The sequence below is a fragment of the Pygocentrus nattereri genome, chromosome 22, assembly GCF_015220715.1.
Source record: "Pygocentrus nattereri isolate fPygNat1 chromosome 22, fPygNat1.pri, whole genome shotgun sequence".
Lineage (NCBI taxonomy): Eukaryota > Metazoa > Chordata > Actinopteri > Characiformes > Serrasalmidae > Pygocentrus > Pygocentrus nattereri.
Genome location: NC_051232.1, coordinates 23,439,194 through 23,456,844, shown reverse-complemented (window position 1 = coordinate 23,456,844; position 17,651 = coordinate 23,439,194). Strand labels below are relative to the sequence as shown.

The window sequence follows — 17,651 nt, the reverse complement described above, 5'->3', positions numbered from 1 at the left end:
CATATGGAGATACCTGTGTGTGTGTGTGTGTGTGTGTGTGTGTGTGTATTTATATGTACATTTATATTTGCATGCAACTTATAATTCTCAATTCACTTAGTTGATTTTTTTAAGTAAAAAGAAGTTAACAACATTCTCCTGTACGTTTCAAATGCGCAATTACTGTTATTTGCTGAAGTTAACATATTGTGAAAAAATTAAGTCATAAAATTAGACCTGTGCAAAAGTTATGGCACATTTTTATTTTTTGTTTTATTTTTTCCCAACATGTAACACTTGGCGTATAAATAGAAACTGTGTGCTAAATATTTGGAGAGAAATGCCACAAAATTCTAATTTCTGTTTAGGACTGTACACATAAATCTAGTGATGGGGAGTCGATTCTTCTACTCTGACGCGTCTGGGACTCCATGATGTCTCTTGACCTACAACTGATAGAGTTTAAATGCTTGTAGTCGACTCTGTATTTCTGTTTACTCTTTGTTATTTCAACCTAGTATCTTTGAAAAAAATGCTATCCTCAAAGCCAGTCATTTAGCATATGGAACTGTGTCAAGAAAATGGCTTTGTGTAGAGTTTGCTTAACTGTCAGGCTTAATGGGCATGTTTGAGCCTTACCCTGCTTACCTAATCAAGTCTCTCCATGCCAGCTGCTCACCAGCCACTGTTAGTGCACACACACACATTCTTCAGCTCATACCTTAAATTTGCCTGAGACATCTTGGCACAGTCTATGAATTTGAATATCACTATGAGCTGGTTATTCTGTTGTAGTCTACAGAACTGACCTCCCAACTCCACTTTTGTACATTTAAACAGTACAGCACCAGAGCCCCAGATAAATAGATATAGCATAGATTAAACCATCTCAAACGTAGTTTACCCTCTTTTTTCAGTTACAGATCATAGTGAATCAACTACTGAAAGCCTTCAGTCACACATCACTAAGTAAACCTTGTTTCTCTTGCTTAATGTACCAAAAACATAAAAAAATCATAAATATTTTTACATGGCCATTTTACAATCTCTTAATCTCCTTTAGAATTAAACAGCCTGTTTATGGAATTACAAAAAATAATACATTCATTTTGTAGCTTAGTTACAAAAATATGGACTGTGTGGACTGATGAATGAACATTTTTGAAGCTTATTTTAATAGAGTGGACCTTTTTCTATAAGTTAATGTAGCAAGATGTATATTTTGGAAGTTCTGTTGTCCTATTCAATGTAAAATTATCACACAATGAGAATGGCTGGCATTTTGAAATGGTGTAAAAGAAAAGAAATAGGAGTTCAGAGGTTTGAAATTGATGATTTGTTTTTGAATCTGTATACCGGACACTCAATAGCATCTATAGCATCAAGTGATACCATTATTTGAGCAGCAGGAGGCACCATACCTTACCATTACATTAACCTGAATAGTTATTCAGGTTTCAAATTGCATCACTGAGGAATCACAGAGCATCACAGAGCATTGGAAGCTTTTACATCTGAGTGCCTTGAAAAGATAGAAATGAATACCGTAAGATGAGGGTTTAGAGATTTAATCTCTCTAAAGTTGCAGTGAACAGCTGCAGTGTTTGAAAAGCTGGCCCAGTTATGTTTCTTCACTACGGAAATATTGTCCTGCTCAAATCATCTTATGTTGTTCTTTTGTTCATAGATTGAAAGTTTTCAGTTCACATTCACTCACTCACTTTTATTTGAGAGATTGATATTTACAGCATGCTTTATTACACTAATCTTACACTATTATTCCAGTTATGTTAGAGTAAATAGATCAGAGGAGATAGATGCCCTTTTCACTGAGCAGCCAGTTTATTAGAAATAATGTTTCTTATCATGTTTAAAGGGCAGCAGTGAGTATTGTTTGTTTATTTGAGCTAAAACTATGTCTGTCTGTCTGTCTGAGCTACAAATCATTGACACCTAGGAAACAAGATAGCTAATCAGCCAGGTTGGCCATTTTAGGCTTGTACTTCAATAATTGAACAGAAACAGTTGCCGTTATGTACGTAGCCACTAACTACCAGCTAAAATTCCATGATCATGTTCCATAACAAAGCAGAATTCAGTGCCACATAAGCTAGGGTATCCTGGCTGGCAACAGCTTTGGCATTTTACAAACACCCTTCTCCCCTCTGCCCTTTCCTTCCCTCCCTGCCCTGTTTCCTTCCACTCTCAACACTCTTCACACAGCGGTGCAGAGAGACAGTGCTACGTGACATATGGGCAGCTCACGATGCCATTAGAACCTGCTGCCAATGTCATGCCCTCTCACCTACACAGAGAGAGAAAAGGCAGAGCAAGAAAGGTAGAAAGAAACTAAGGGAGATAAAAAGGGTAAAAAGTGAGAGAGAGAGAGAGAGAGAGAGAGAAACAAATAGGGTAAGAAAACAAATAAAAATATTTTTTAAAAAAACTAAAGAAACAGAAAGGAAAATAGAAAAAGGAAGTCAGGGACAAATGAAGAGATTGAAAGAGGGAAAAAAGAGTGAGGATGGAAAGAGACAGACAAAGAGAAAGAAAAGGAAAGAGAGAAACAAAAAAGAAAGAAATGCTGGAGGAAACAGAAGGAAAGGTCAAGAAACGGAGCAAATGAAGAGAAGAACAGGAAGAAAAAAGAAGGACAATGGGAGAGATATAGAGATTATGTGTGCTTTATCAGTGAAATGATGAGTTAGCTAAACAGTGTTGTTTCTCGGCGTGGGGGAAGGTTGACTCATGTCTCTCTGCAGGTGGACTCCCACTGAGTTACAGCCCACTTGAATCTACAGCAGGTGATAATTAACTTTTTCTGTTTTTTTTTTCAAGCTATGTGTTTGTGTTAGAATGCATAGCAGTGTTGAAATCCAAGATTTTAAAGCAGGATGCCCCCTCAGGTCCCATTAGTTATTGCTTCCATTTTCAAATAATTCAGTGGTGCATTTTATTTTGATTGTGAAGTTGGCTCAAGATCAGTCTTTACGACCAAAACTTATGCGCAGCCATTATAGAAAAAAAAACAAAAGCTAACAATAAAATCTTAATTGAAGGTATTTTATTGTCACCATAAAGCTCAGGATTTTCCTTTTCATTTCTTTCTCTCATTCTCTTTGTCTCTCTTAAAATATGAACATACAAAGATAGAAATAGACATATGAACTTCATCGTCATCAAACCATTATTCATGTTGTCTGAGCAGTGACTGGATTTTTTTATTTGAAGTTTGAGAATGTTAAGAGAAACAGTTTTAGTATTCAAAACACAATTCAGTTGACTTTCATTTACTCAAGTACTGTTAGATGTTCGTCTAAAGTATAACTTTATAAAACTTTGGACTAGTGATGGATTAGTGCAGTCTATTCTTGACCAGTCTACACTGGTCACTGCCAGATCAAGTGTTTTAAAGAAGTGTTTCTGGCAAGTGTTTAAAAAATAGATAGAAAGCTACGTATACGAAGATTTTAATGTATGATAAACTTCAAAGTTAATTAGTTTTTACTTACATTGGTTGTGTTATCAATTAATCTTCATAAATAAAACATTGGTATTTTCCCATGTAGGTCAAAAACTTTACAATTTAAATCAATAATGCTTCTCAAATTTAAGTGTTAAAAATGAGTAGCTTACTACATCTGAAAACTTTGAATACTGGAATAAGTTCAAAAGTTCATTGCTTCTTTCGTTATTATAACATCACTAAACCTCTTTTTATGGTCAGCAGCCCTTAAGACTGAGCTTCAAATGAAATATTACAGCATTGAAAATCTCAGTATTCATCACTATATCACATGAATCATATTAAACACAGTTTCAGATGTTTCACTTAGCAATTTGTTTCGCTTGTATGGACACATGTAGTTACAAAATCCATATGGATGCCTACAAAATTCATATTCATCATTTTTAGACTCATTAACACTTTTTTTTCTCTGGCATGTGTCTAGAGGCATTTAAAGCTGGAAAGAATTCTTGTTTACAGGCTATGTGAGATGACCTGATGTCAGGGAGCAGTTAAACTGTGTAGAGAGCTGAGTTATCATCCTCACAGAACAGGAAGAGCAACCAAACAGCACTTAAAATGTTAAACAGAGCTGACCTCATAAGAAATTCTTCTGAAGCATGTATACACTTCAAAGGCATACATAATTGGTGTATATTTTTAAAACTGTATTTGAAATGAAAAGTGTGTGTGTGTGTGTGTGTGTGTGTGTGTGTGTGTGTGTGTGTGCGCGCGAGAGCACATGCAGGCATATGGCTGAGTTTGTGAAAATCAGCAGTTTGTATTTGTTTGGAATTCAGTTATTTAAGAAGAGACAACAACGATAATTAATAGTAATAGATTTATTTATACGATGGACTGTTTCATACATTTAAGATGCAGCTCAAATTGTGTGCAGATGAATGCAAATACAAAAGCTGCACCATAAACAGTGTTACAATAATTAACATAAGAAAAAAGAATTTCAGTATTAGAATTTTATTTAGGATTTAACATTTTAAATGAACCATTTTAAAAATACATATGAAAAACATTTATTAAACGTTAGTAAAATAAACACCTTTGTTATTACTTATTTATTTCAGTCCACTCGTGACCACTCTCCTCTTATTGTTCGTTACATTTACACTGCTGTGAGAATTCTGAGTTCTACCTTTCTGTGTAAAGAAGAGCCTAGAGCTGTATGAGCTGAACTGTCACTGCTACTTTACTGTATTTACAGTAGAGTTAGAGAGAGGAGAGATACTTTTGTTATATCTGTGACTGCAAGAGTCCAACTCATTCATACTGACACAAATCCCAGCACTGTAATTATAGGAACAGTGAAAGGAAGAAGGAAAGAGCAGGAATAAAGGAGAAGGACTGACTGACTAAAGAGTAGGGAGAGAGCATGTAAGAGATGAAGAAACACACACACACACACACACACACACATGGTAAATGCTTAGTAAAGCGAGAAAAGGAAGTGGTCAGTAAAATACATCAACCATGGGGTGATTTAAGAATTGGCCCAGTACCAAAAGTGCTTTCTTTCTTCCATTCTCTCTCTCTCTCTCTCTCTCTCTCTCTCTCTCTCTCTCTCTCTGTCTCTCTATCTCTCTGTCTGCATTATGATGTCTGTTTGGCCGGATGCCCATTGTGGCAGTTTAGTGTCTTTCATCAGTGTGTTCTTTTCTTCTTCATCATCTTCTTTTTCTCCTCCCATCTGGGAGAATGCTGTTTCCCAGTCAACCCATCCATGCTCCGCTCACAAACTGCTGTTGTGAGTTTTACAGAACCTTTAGAAAAAAATCACATTCATTGTAATGAAACTAGGTTGGCTACATAATATTAAGTTTCCAGGTTAAGATGCTATGTTTGCAAGCTGAACTACACCCTTTAAAAAGTGGTACTTCAAGAGATCTTTATGGAAAGCTGTGGTAATATATACACTGTGTGCACAATTATTAGGCAAGTCTTATTTTTGAGGATTATTTTTATTAATGGCCAACTACAGCGCTCTCGGTTAATCGAAAATGTTAATAAACCTCAAACATGAATGTTTAAGAAAGTAAAAGTGAGGTTTTGGTTTTCATAGGAGAATATCTATATGTGCACATTTATTGGGCAACTATAATGGTGCAGAATTATTACGCAGCTAAATGAAAAACATTTTCCCATCTGACTTTTTTATTTTCATCTGTTCAAGTGAGAATTATAAACAAACAAATCAAAGCTTTCCAATGAACATTTCTGAGAAATAAAACAAAAAAATTAGTGACCAATACAGCCACCCTTCTTTTCAATAACAGTGATAAGCCTTCCATTCATGGAGTCAAGTTCTGAATTGGGTTCAGGTCAGGTGAGGAAGGGGGCCATGTCATAAGTTTTTCATCTTTAATGCCTTTACTCGATAGCCAAGCAGAGGAGTACTTGGATGCATGTGATGGAGCATTGTCCTGCATAAAAATCCTTGTCTTTTTGAAAGATGCAGATTCTTCCTGTACAACTGCTTAAAGAAAGTGTCTTCTAAAAACTGGCAGTAGGCTTGGGAGTTGATTTTGAGCCCATCTTCAACCCGAAAAAGGTCCAACCAGCTCATCTTTAATAATACCAGCCCATGCCAGTACCCCACCTCCACCTTGCTGGCATCTGACTCGAAGTGAGAAAAATGATTAGAAAATATGCCTAAAAATGATAATATGGTCCAAATACTCACTTGCCTAATAATTGTGCACACAGTGTATATAACCATTTGATTGTTTTTTGCATGGTTAAATATTTTCATTATAGGAAAACCTATTGTGCGTCATTCATAAATGTTGGAAAACAAAACATTCTGCTATTGGTACAAGTTAAAGGAACTTTTTGGTACAATGTAGAACGCTGTTTGCTAAGAGTCTGTGTTGTTGTTATTAATCCAGTCTACACAGGTTGGAAATATAACATATTTACCACCATGCGAATGTTAGCATTATTGCACAAAATATACAATTATCTTACTAATAACTTATTAAGTTATTAATGCATTCTAAATCAAGGTGTTAGTGGGAGGAGCTGGAATAGGTCAATTAGCAGTTAGACATGTACAATATGTATGCAAATATTAGTATTATTACTATTATACTGTTGCACGTCGACAATGCTTTTTGCAAAGGGTAAATTTTTGTGCACGTTGTATAAATAAGTGTGTGGAACAGTAACATGATTATTGGAGCATGCAAATATGCTTATTTATAACATATTTACAACATATTTACAACAAACAAGGCTTAATTAATTATATTTAATTAATGACATTTAATAAGTTTGCATGTTCTCCCTGTGTCTGCGTGGGTTTCCTCCGGGGACTCCGGTTTCCTCCCACAGTCTAAAGACATGCAGTCAGGCAAATTGGACATGCTAAATTTCCCCTCGATGTCAGTGTGTGCGTGAATGTGTATGTCTGTCTGTCTACCCTGTGATGGACTGGCAACCTGTCCAGGGTGCATCCTGCCTTCCGCCCAATGACCACTTGGATAGGCTCTAGCACCCCCCACGACCCTGAGGGAGAAGCGGCTTAGAAGTGACATTTAATAAAAGTTAGAAAAAGGAACTAGGATGATTTGAGTGCCTTGGAGCAATCGGTCTTTAATGTAATAATAGAAAAAATTATAGCTTGCTACATGTAAATACTTGCACTGCACCTCAGCAGTTCATTTATGTTTACTAAATTGAATGTCAATAAATCTGGGCAAGCAAACAGTTAACATTTAACAGTGTTTGAGTTTTTTTAGTCTTTAGTCTTTCTTTAGTCATCTCCAGCATAGACTGCAGTCCCCCATCTATACTGGATTAGAGGTTCATCTTAGACCTCATAATAATTCAAATTGTGAATTTAATTTAATACATCATAATGCTAATGAATATGGAGTACTATTATAATTGATAGATTAAATTAATAATATATAGATAATAACATTCCAGATTAATGTTAAATTGCCTCCATCAGTTAAATTGCCTCCATCGGAACAATGCCTCACCATGTGCTTTTCTTTTCCCAATATAGGCCTGTTACAGATTAGATTAAAGATTCTGGGTTAAAAAGACACAGTGTAACTGCAGAATGATCACAAGCCCAAAATCCACACTAATCTCACTTTACATTCACATTTGTGTTCAACTTTGAACCTGATTCCTGTCCTGTCCTCTATCTAAATGACCATCTGTTGCTCTGCCGGTGGTATCGACTTCGTACTGTCATCCATGTTGAAGTGCAGCACTGTCTGACTCTGATAGTGTTTTAGGGGGTTTAAATGCTTATCATCACTGACCCCGGAGTCTGTACTGCACTGATTGCACAGGAGATGGCCTAGCTCAGGCAGATGACCTTTTCTAACCTCAAGGTTGAAATGTAGTATTAAGAGTTTTGTGTGTGTGGAGGGAGGGGGGTTGTGTTCGACTACATATGAAAACCACACAAAAAAGAGTAACACCTCCTACCTAATGTTTTTTACAAAAGCATTATGTTTCATTCAAAACTGAAAGAGCAAAACCATTTCTTTTTGCCATACTCGGGTTAGGCTTGGACAATTCTTATTAGGTATAGGTTTTTACATATGATAATACATCACAGTCATATTATTACATATACACTGTCATTTGCAATTGCTTCTCATATTAATAACTGCTGTAATTTGTATTCATTTCATTTTATACAGTGTAGTTTGAAATACTGTATTTCAAGATGCTTTTCAATGCTTTTCAGAAACACAAAAAAGATATAAAATGATAAAATGAATATTAACTGTTTATTTGTAATAATTTATTATATAATTTATCTGCCTGAGATTTGCTCATTGTTCCAAATGTGAGAAATTCAGGATATTGATTAAAAAAAGTCGTGACCGTATGTGAAATATAAATAAAACCAGAAAGCAGTTTGACCTGTTACATTGATAACAGTATAAAAACAAAAATATTTATAGCTTGTGAACTTTTTTTTGTGTATATTCTCTTATTCCAAATGTAATGGTTGCAGCATGTTCCTAATATGTTAGACAGGACCATGTTTGCCACTGTGTTACATCAACCTTTCTGTTAATACTTAATAGCCTTTTGGGGACTAAAGACATCAACTGATCCAGTTCTGTAAGTGAAATTTTTCAGCAAGTCTTCTTTCTTTTCTTTTCATTTTTTGTTGTTCAGCTCTATTGGGCCTTTTTTGTTCTACAATATATTGTCAAAAGTAATTGCTTGTCTGCCTTCACACGCACATATTGAGTGACATCCCATTCTTAATCCATAGGGTTTAGTATAGTGTCAGCCCACCTTTTGCAGCTAGAACAGCTTCAACTCTTCAGGGAAGGCTTTCTACAAGGGTTAGGAGTGTTTATGGGAATTTTTGAACATTCTTCCAGAAGCGCATTTGTGAGGTCAGACCCTGATGTTGGATGAGAAGGCCTGGCTTGCAGTCTCTGCTCTATTTTATCCCAAAGGCGTTGTATCTGGTTGAGGTCAGGACTCTGTGCTGGTCAGTCAAGTTCTTCCACACCAAACTCGCTCATTCATGTCTTTATGGACCTTGCTTTGTGCACTGGTGCGAAGCCATGTTGGAACAAGAAGGGGCCATCCCTAAACTGTTCCCACACAGTTGGGAGCATGAAATTGTCCAAAATCTCTTGGTCTGCTGAAGCATTAAGAGTTCCTTTCAGTGGAACTAAGGGGCCAAGCCAACTCCTGAAAAACAACCCCACACCATAATCACCCCTCCACCAAGCTTTACACTTGGCACAATGCAGTCAGATAAGTACCACTCTCCTGGCAACCGCCAAACCCAGACTTCATCAGATTGCCAGTCAGAGAAGCATGATTTGTCACTCCAGAGAACACATCTCCACTGAGTCCAGTGGTGGTGCTTTACACCACTGCAAGAAAGCTGACCCCGCTGTGTCATTTTACATGGCCTACCATTTTGTTGAAGAGTTGCTGTCATTCCTAATCGCTTCCACTTTGTAATAATACCACTGATGGTTGACTGTGGAATATTTAGTGGCGAGGAAACTTCATGACTGGATTTGTTGCACGGGTGACATCCCATCACGGTACCATGCTGGAATTCACTGAGCTCCTGATAGAGACCCATTCTTTCACAAATGTTTGTAGAAGCAGTCTGCAATGCTAGGTGCTTGGTTTTATGCACCTGTGGCCATGGAAATGATTGGAACACCTGAATTCAATGATTTGGATGGATGAGTGAATACTTTTGGAAATATAGTGCATCTTGCTCATAATACTCTGTCGCATGTTTTCAATGGGAGACAGGTCTGGGCTGCAGGCCGGGTCAGTCTATCACCGACACCCTCTGATTATGCAGCCATGCTGTTGTAACACTTAAAGCACATGTGTCAAACTCCAGTCCTCGCAGGCTGAACCACTGCATACTTCAGCACAATGCTTCATTAAACACACTTGATTCAGCTCATCAGCTAATTAGCAAGGCTTTAATGAATCCAGTGCAGTAGGTAAGGGGAAAAGGCTAATCCCCACTGCACTTCAGCATGGAAGGTCCCCAGTTTGATAAGCGTGTATGTCCCTGAAAAAGACGTCATCTAGAAGGCAGCATACGTACCTCCAAAATACACATTTATCTATATATATTATATAATTAGCATTAACAGTCCTTCACAGATGTGCAACTACCCATGCAATTAGTACTAATACACCAGCATACCGTGACAAACCCTGGCTTTTGAACTTTTAACAGTTTGGATGTTGCTTTTCTTCCTTGTTTGTTATTAAACAAATTTCCATGAAATCTCATAACATTCCAATCTATTATTATGCAAAAAGTTATGTGTTCTGTTTATCCTTCAGGACACATCTAACATTTCATTCTAATATTTATCTGCAGCTTTACTCTCTATGATTTTATTGAACACCATGATCTCTTTTTTGTTCAAAAGTTTTCAACATTAGTGCGAGTACTTACATATATATTTACTATACACACACACACACACACACACACACACACACACACACACATAAACATAAGATCATATATAAGATCCTGATTCCTGCCAAGGGTGTGTTTTGTCTAGCAAACTTAATGCTAATCATAGTGCTGAGTGTATGTGTAACTAACAGTTTTCTTTCCCTGTGGCTCTATGTTTGACTGTTATTGTGTGTTACAGTCCAATTTAACCACATCTTCCTTTGATTTCCATCCCAAGAGACAGAGATGGCTTCTACATGCATTTTTTTGGAAAGGAAAGATTAAGTGATGAAGTGAGGAAGTTCAAGACGAGGGAGAGAGAGAGAGAGATCTAGAGAGAGAGAGAGATTTGGACAGACGAGGTGAGGGATAGAAAAGCTTAGCAGGGAGAAAGAAAGGGAGAAGGATAAACCTCTATGGCTGTCTCTTCAGATTGTGTCAGTTTTACCTTCCTCTGAGCTTTCAGTCTGAGAACACACACTCATTAAATCCATGGATATACCGCAGTCTTGCTGCAGATAGCAGATATGATAGGACACGATAAAAAGTCAAACCGCATTAGCATCAAATGCTTTGTGGACCTGATTATTTTTCACACTGATATAATCGTAGAATAAGACTATAGGCTACACATGCACTTTATTTTCTCTAATAGAGGAATTCTGAAATCTATAAGTTCCCCCTTTATATTGAGCACATAATATATCTCCCCATAAGTTTCTCTTGAATGTAATTTAACGTGATGCTAGCAATGAACGCCTGAAGCCATTCTGCACACACACACTGAATACCAGGCTGACTACCCCTAGAGCTCCACTTTATAAATCCAGAATTTACATACATTTCGTTAGTGAGTCATATTTTAATCTGCAGTTCAGGTTGATTCAGCCCATCCTACTGTTTCAGTCTGTGTGTGCATATTTTTGAGAGAGAGATAGATATCTCTGGCACCCCATCAATGCCACGCGACTGTGCCCACTGCCCTGGCACAACACGAAACACAAAGAGGGCCTGGTGCCCAGGAAGTGCACGAGTAATCATGTGTGAAGGGTGAATGAGTCAGTGATTAACACAGCTTACATACGCACATGAACAGAGGATGGATGGTGGCTAATAGAGGGCTGAGTTACGGGATTAAAAATATTATTCTCTTGTACTGATCGGGTCATTGTGCTGTTATTCATATCAGACTTTTCAGTGATTATACACCAAAAATATTGACCATTTTACACAGTTTTGTCTTTACACTGAATGTAGTCAGTCAGCTGAGAAAAGTTTGCTTCTTTAGTTTTTCAATGAAGCTACACAGCTAACGTAGCTAAAGTTGTGTACACATTACATTAAAAGCGCTCATCACTGAAGGTGATTTTTCTTATCTGTGTTCATCTGTACCCCGGCGCATGCCATTGTGCTGCTCTAGACAAAACATAACTATGCTGCCCCTGGCAGATTTTCTACAACATGTGAAAGTCAATGCTATACCCACAAATACTAAAAAACACTGTAGCACTAGCGCACCTGCACTTTGTGTAATGGTTCAAAATAAATAAATGCTGCTCACTGTTTACCTGATGTGACCCATATGTAACATGATTTCTCAGCAGCCTACTGGCATTAAAAAGTTAGTAAGACAGATACTAACAGTGCGCATTCCCCATTAGATATTTTTAAATAGCATATTTTCAGTGTTAGTTAAGATAACTGGCAAATATAGGCTACTTCAGGCTGTCACTATATTCAATTTCAATCTGAAGCTCACAGGCATTTTGTGGTCATGGGTTTAATTCACCGCTCTCCTCCTCCTGACAGAGATAGAAGGATATATAAATGGATGTAGTCAACAGTAGGCTATCCATCCATCCTGTTAGAATACAGCCTTTTTCAACCAAGCCACATACTAGCTGTGTTTCGTGATTTTTCTTTCTCAGGTTTAGTTGGTAATGCTGTGTTCCACACTGTTTAATCCACATCCTACATTTCGTTTCTTGTGTTTTTGGGTAAAACTTCACTTCCTTCTCCAAACTCTTGATGTCTGGTATCTGATTTACACTGTAAAAAAGAAAAAAAAAGATTCAGTGTTTTAACATAAGTAATCAGGAACTTCTAATAGTAAGTTAATAGAACAAAACAATTTTGTTATATATTTTTATTTTGTTATATATATTTTGAACTCAAAATTTGAAGGCAATCTGATTAATTTCTTTTTAAAGTTTAAATATTGAATCATTATTTTACAGTGCATAGGTTCCCTCAACACACAAAGCTTCAGCATAGTTCTGAGTGAGTGAGTGCACTAGTTCGACTTGCGCAGCCACAATTGGTTAACTACTGTTTAGAGCAGGTTTTAGTGAAGGGTGGAGGGCAGGGTAAGAAACTTTCAGCACACTGTTTACTATGTCAACCATGAAGACTTAAGCTTAGCAAAGTTTAAGCAAAATTTCTCTTTTTTCCTATGGTAAACTCCTAAGGGCACTTTTCTTACACACTTTCACTGCAGTCCAGTGGGAGTGATATAGGTCTGTATTCTTGTTTGAATGGTTTTGAATGTTTGACATTTAAAATTGAGATTGGAAGAGAAGCTTTCTATTTGCTTTACAAAATCAATCGAACTGAGAAAGGTAGCTCGCAGTTATATCTGATAGATTTATGTGGAGCAATATCAACGGAAAGTTCTAAACGGTTCGCTCAGCTACGGCTCTCATGAGTATAGTCTGGAGGTTGCCTTGCAAGACAAAACAGGAATAAGCTAAAGTATTACTCATAATACTAAAATATAAAATCGATGTTTTTATTTTTATTCCAAACTACACCCGATTAACTGTACCAAAAAATCTTTGTTTTGAAATGGATATACACACAAAATAGACAACTATTCATTTGTGCACATTTTTTTCTTAATTTTTTTTCATTTTATGTCTTAAGTATGACAAGTAATAATTTGCAATCCAATGAGAAAACTCGCCTTTGATTAAATAGCCCATATCCTACATTTTTCTTGAAATTTATATTGCTCCTTGAGGTCCGCTTGTAAGATTTGTGTGGTTTTATTTTCCCCAAATGGCCACTTTTCGTTTTTGCATCAACATTTTCGAACCTGTCTTTATGCTTTAGAATTAAACAATGAACTCACAATGTGCTGTTTTTGTAGCTTAGTCTCCATTTACAGACTCTATGGACTGGATAGTGAATATGTTTTGACATTTTAATAATTAATTTTTATACACTACATCAAACTCCATTTCAAAAGAAGCAAGAGAAATTTGTTTTTCCATGGACCTTTTAAGTCTTATATCCTGAGAGTGGGAGAGAGAGAGAGAGAGAGAGAGAAAGCCTGTGCTTACTTATCTCCGAAGGCGGTTTGTCCGATGCGTGTCCTCTGTGTGTGTTTGTGTGTGCGTGCTTGCTGCAGTGCCGATGGAATGCCAGGCCCATTGTATTGGCTGGTGAGATGCCAACTTGATATAGCCCATCTGCTCTTGCGAACCCTCAGAGAGCGCGAATGAGAGTTCTACGAGAGAGAGAGAGAGAGAGAGGGAGAGAGAGAGAGAAGGAGGGAGGGGGTTCATGGAAAGTTTGGAGCTCTGGGACAGCTTGCAGAGAGATACTGAGAGTGATTGTGGATGGAGATTGCTTAGTATTGACATTTCTCTCTGGAAACCAGAGTGGAGAGAGACAGACAGGAAGACAGTCTGAGCTTCACTTTACCACAAAAATATCACAAAAGATCTCATGCACACTAACTCACAGAAACACATTTGTTTTTATACGATGCAAGAGATGCAGAGTATGCCCCATACATTTTATACAAAAAATACAGTGGTCCCAAAAAGTATTTGGACACTTTTAAATACTATTATTACACTTTAGAGTCATTTAGTTTACTTCATAAAATGTTTAACAAAATGGCAAAAACAACACTTTTAGTACAACAGCACAGTGATGGTAAACTTTTTGAGTTTGAGTGGAGAAAACTTGTAGCAAGACCTATTCACACAGTTTGATTTTTATGCATGAAAAAAAAATGCACTTCATGAATTCATCATATTCATTGATGTGATCATGAACTCTGAATTCAAACCTGCAGAAATCTACACAGAGACTGCTCAAACCATAGCAGTAAGCCACCTTTTAAAAACTCCAAAATGACACTCTTGAAATGGCCTGTTTAAAATAAAGGCCACTTTGTTTTGATACATATTTAGATATTTTGCTAATCCAAAAACATCTGCATGTCCAAATATTTTTTCACATACTACTGCATATGTAATAATAATAAGCACTTTTTGTATTATTAATATATCAAATTAACATGCTCTGTATGTATTATGTAAGCATCTATATATAATAATAATTTTGTATATCTAATTCTAAACCGAACCCTAGTCTTAACCTCATCGACCAAAAAGAAATGGTTTTATCCTGTCTTTGAAAATATGAAACACTGAGCTTTTGTAAAAAATACTTTACAAACAAGGGTGTAGCCAAGGTGTGGCCACAGGCGGCCAGTGCCATCCCAGCGTGAAGCATTGCCATTCTTCATGACAGCTCAGATATATGTATATATGCAACACTAAACAGTCAGCTATCATTAATAAAGTAATCACCATGGAAAAGTCCTACTAGCTTTATGTGAATGGTTACACTTTACCCTGAAAATCTTTATTATTAGTGACCAGTACTGAGGGCAGCTTGAATTAGTAACTTCTATATCCTCATGAATTAATAAAATACATTGACACAATTTTGTCAGTTTACATTCAGCAATAAATGTATTGAGTAAATGCAGTGCATTTATCTTATTATAACAACACTGCACTAAATTTGTACAGAAGAAAGGTTTTTTTTTGTTGTTGTTTTTTTTTCTTTGCCACCTCAATAAAATAGCTGGGTCTAGCCTGGCCACTTTTCTGTAATAGTTCTGGCTACATCCCTGTAGGCAAAGTCAGAAGCATTTTGTTGGTATATCTCAAAATAATAATGATCTTTTGCAGTACGTTTTTCATACTACCATCCATTTCACACACTAGAGAGACAGTTATACACAGACATACATATGCTTTGTTCTACCTTGGGGAGGGGTATGTCGACTTTTAGGGGCTTTTATTGGGAGAGTGGATAGAGTGTGGAGGATAAGGAGAGTGGGGAATTGAGAAGCTCTCTATTAGGAGAGTGGGGAGAATTATACATATTAAATGTGCATGTGTGTAGTGATGGAGAAGACAGTTAGAGGAAAGACAGAGAGAGAGAGAATGAGACTGAGGTCATTTCAGAGTCACAGTATGAAAGCATGTCATAGGCTGGCAGCGCTATCAAGGCTTTTTATAGCAAAGCATAGTATAGCACAAGAAATAGCTTCAGTCCGCATAGCTAAAACACACATACACACCCCTACTTACTTAACTTCACCAGTGAACATTACATGGCCATTAGCGGTCTTGGGGCACATTAGCATAATGCCTTTGACAGTATGGAGCGTCTTTACCTTGTGACTGCTGTCCTCAACTCATAATTGCAGGAGTTCAAAACCCCAAGTGGATGGAGGATCTCCTTCAGATCTAAATGCAGCGCTGCAGGATACACCACTGTTTGACTTACTTAGTGTCTTGAAAGATTAAGCATGTATGCATATCTATTATTATGAGCTAGTGGAGTGACCTCATTTTCTGCTTGTTTTGACTTTGCAGTAAAACCAGAGAAAAACAAGAGTAACCTGCAGGACCAACAAAATGCTCCTGACTGTGTGAAGTGCTTTTTACAAAAGCTCCATGTTTCTTTTTTTTTTTAAACTGACAGCAAATGTATTTATTTTTAATTATTATTATTGAAGTTAAGATTAGGGTTAAGGTAAATTTAGAGTTAGACTTGCTTAAACTTACTTACAAACAGTATTTTGTAAAAGCCATAGACACCTATAGCACATTATTAAAATCATTCATTTTGGGAACATGTGCACTTGTGCTTGTAGAAATACCACATGACATAAGTATGAATGTAATGAAACACAAATGCAGTAAAGAGTAATGAAATTATTCCTTTCAAGAAAGCAGTTAATATCTCATGAGCTAGTCTGAAGAACAAAGATTGGTTATCAGAGCTTCAAGTCATTGTATGGAATTGTTCAATTCCTTCACCTGCAAAAGTGTGAAAAATTCTGACCTTTTTATGATTAGGTTAATGTCACAAATTTCCTCAAATTTAAATAGGAACCTAGAAATAGTGCAGTGTCTCAGACATTTGAACACCACTCTAGATCCTTGAAAATTCATATGTATGTATATATATATATATATATATATATATATATATATATATATATATATATATTGCTGCTTTCAGAAGAAAAGCAATTTTCAGTTTTTGACATAATTTGAAAGTGCCTTTTTACATTATGTGTAAATTTAATAAAGAATGGACCAAAAGGAACAGCCCAAAATAACTTAGAAAAAATCTACTTCCATCGACTAACATTAAAAGTAAAGTTGTTTTTCCTTTTCTCCTTTTTTCTTCCGCCAACAGTGATATACATGCAAAATATTGTTGCATATAGATACTTATATATATAAAATACATAGGAGCTTATTATTACATCTCAACTATTCACATATTGTTGCATAAAATAAAAATAGCATAAAATATTGTATCTGTGTATTTTTGTTGTTTATTTTTAATGCCAGCTCTACTGTCTTTACATTATGTGAACATTTTATGATAAATGGGTCATTAGAAATAATGCTCTACTGGCCACTGGATATTGAACATGGCACCTCTTGGCAAAGAAATCTCTAAGGATGTGAGAAATCGAATTGTTGCTCTCCACAAAGATGGCCTAGGCTATCAGAAAATTGCTAACACCCTGAAACTGAGCTATAGCATGGTGGCCAAGGTCATTCAGCAGTTTTCCAGTACAGGTTCTACTCTGAACAGACTTACCCATGGTCGACCAAAGAAGTTGAATCCACGTGTTCAGCATTATATCCAGAGGTTGGCTTAAAAAATAGATGCATGAATGCTGCCAGCATTGCTGCAGAGGTTGAAGAAGTTGTCAGCCTGTCAGTGCTAACACCACACGATGCGCAATGCATCAACTCGGTCTACATGGCCGTCATCCCAGAAGGAATCCTCTTTTGAAGCTGACGCACAAGAAAGCACACAAACAGTTTGCTGAAGACAAGCAATCCAAGATCATGGAATACTGGAACCATGTCCTGT

The 17,651-nt window shown here is 36.7% G+C and overlaps 1 protein-coding gene across 11 annotated transcripts in view; it reads left to right on the top strand.

The window, feature by feature from the left end:
- nrxn2b (neurexin 2b) overlaps nucleotides 1–17,651 on the top strand; it is an 863,803-nt gene that overhangs the window by 482,653 nt on the left and 363,499 nt on the right. The window lies entirely within an intron of this gene.